At 68.8% G+C, this 2,140-nt stretch overlaps 1 pseudogene; it reads right to left on the reverse strand.

Annotated features, from left to right (window-relative positions):
* Positions 1-333: 333 nt before the first annotated feature.
* LOC142423292 (nuclear receptor subfamily 2 group F member 6 pseudogene) lies at positions 334-1,564 on the reverse strand (annotated as a pseudogene).
* Positions 1,565-2,140: the final 576 nt, after the last annotated feature.

Genomic DNA, 2,140 nt, shown 5'->3' on the forward strand with positions numbered 1-2,140 from the left:
AAAATCCACAAGCACAAGGAATCCAGCACAGAAATTTATGTAAAACCAACTTACATAGACATCCTCTCCAAATGACTTCAGGTGCCTATCCAGGTGCAGAACGCAAGTCAGCACCGCCGAGGCATGTGCTTGCTGTGCCTGAAATAAACCTTCCAGGCTTGTAAGGCTCTGAAGTCCAGTAGCCTCCGAGTCAAATTGTAACCAGGGTCACTAAGGGCTACTGCATATTACATAATGATCTTTCGCCCTAGTCATGGTTCTGGTTAGCCACTTGGGGAGGCTGTCCCTATCCTTGGCCTGGGGACCCCGAGCATCTGTGTCGCTGGAGGTCGGTCACTGGCCGGAGCCCTAAGGCCAGTTGAAAGTACTCCCCGAGAGCAGCATGTCTCGGATCAGCGTCTCAACGGGTGTCTTGCCCACCAGGCGCATGAAGAACAGCTGAGAGATGAGTGAGGCTGGGACGGCGCGCAGGGCAGGCAGACGCAGCAGCAGGCGGCCGAAGCACTGGGGCTGGGCTGGGTACTGGGTCAGCATGTACTCAGTCAGGGCCACCTGCGCCTTCTCCTGCAGCCTCTCCACGTGTGCTGGGTCTGAGAGGCCACAGGCATCAAGAGTAAAGAGCGCGATGGCCTTGAGGCAGCCATACTCCGCCGAGTCCACCTGCAGGCGGCCCAGCTTGTCCACTTGCTCCTGGAAGGCGCGCACCTGGTCCATGAAGGCCACCGCCCGCTCGGCGGCCATGGGAGCGGTGTGCAGCCCGGCTGCGGCCAGCAGAGGCGCAGTGTGCAGGGTCAGGGCGGCCTCCGCCGCGTTCAGCAGGAACAGCTCGCTCCAGCTGAGCCGCAGCAGGGCCACCTGGTCGGCCACGGGCAGCTCGGGGAAGAAGGGCGCGTGGCGCGCCCACTCCAAGGTGCTGAAGAGCAGCCGCGCCGCCAGCTCCACACACGTTATCGATGCCCAGCACCGCGCCCGCGCCGCCCGGGCCGAAGGCGCTCGCCGCGCCCGTGCCAAAGTGGCCGGCCACCGCCAGGTAGGGCTTGGCGCGCAGCAGCTGTGCGATCAGCTCCCACACTGGCTGGCCATGGAAGAGGTCTCCGCCCACCGCCTCCGCCAGCGCCAAGCCCGGGGGGGCTGCCGGAGACGCGGCGCCAGGACCTGGCGGCGAGTGGGGGCTGCGGCCCCGCTGCACGGCCTCTTTGCGCATGCCGACCGGAACACTTCTTGAGGCAACAGTACTGACACTGGTTCCGGTGGTGCTGGTCAATGTGGCAGTCACGGTTGGACCTGCAGGTGTAGCTGAGGTTGAGGAGTATGCTCCGCTTGAAGAAGCTCTTGCAGCCCTGGCAGGTGAGGACGCCCTAGTGCTTGCGCTCGCCTTGTCCCCGCACACCACACAGTCCACCTGCAGCCCCTGCCGCTCCTCGTCGCCCTGCTCGGCGTCGCTGGCGGCGCCCGGGGGCGAGGCCGAGTCCTCGGTGGCGCGCGGGTAGCCACCCACCTTGTCCACGCCATTCGCGTCTCCACCGCCGCCGGGGCCGCCCCAGCCTCCGGCCACCATGGCCATAGCCCCCGGGCCGCGGGTCCGGGGCGCCCCCGCTGCGCGTCGCTCTGGGGGTACCTCTCTCGGCGCAGGGGTCGCTAGCCGGCGCGCATCCGGTCCCGACGCACGGGGGCTCCCGCGGAACCCCCCAAAAAAGTTTTGCAGCACCAACTTCTGCGGCCGGTGTGCGCGCCGGCGGAACTGGTCGGGCCGGTTCCAGGCCAACTTTCCCACGCGTGCGCGGGCCCGGGGCCGGGGGAGGCGCACTGGCGTTGAGGCCCGGGGGCCCCGGGGGCAGGAGCCCGGCCGCCCAGGGGCTCCGGCGGGGGCGCGCGGGCCATGGGCCGGCCCGAGCCGCGGCGGGGGCCACAGCCAACTTCGCGGGCCGCCCCGCGCACTCCGGAGGCTGGGGCCAAACTTTGGCCACAAGTTGCCCGGGCGGCCTTGGCGCGGGGAAGGGGCGGCGGGCGCGCGCCAGGGCCTGACGCTGCGCCTCCCAGGAACCCCTGCGCCCCTTGCCGCCGCTGCCGCCGCTCGCGGCCTGCAGGTCAGCATGCCTCGCCCTCCTAGCGGCCGCTGGCCTGGGCCTGCGCAGGGCCA

The sequence above is a fragment of the Tenrec ecaudatus genome, chromosome 12, assembly GCF_050624435.1.
Source record: "Tenrec ecaudatus isolate mTenEca1 chromosome 12, mTenEca1.hap1, whole genome shotgun sequence".
Lineage (NCBI taxonomy): Eukaryota > Metazoa > Chordata > Mammalia > Afrosoricida > Tenrecidae > Tenrec > Tenrec ecaudatus.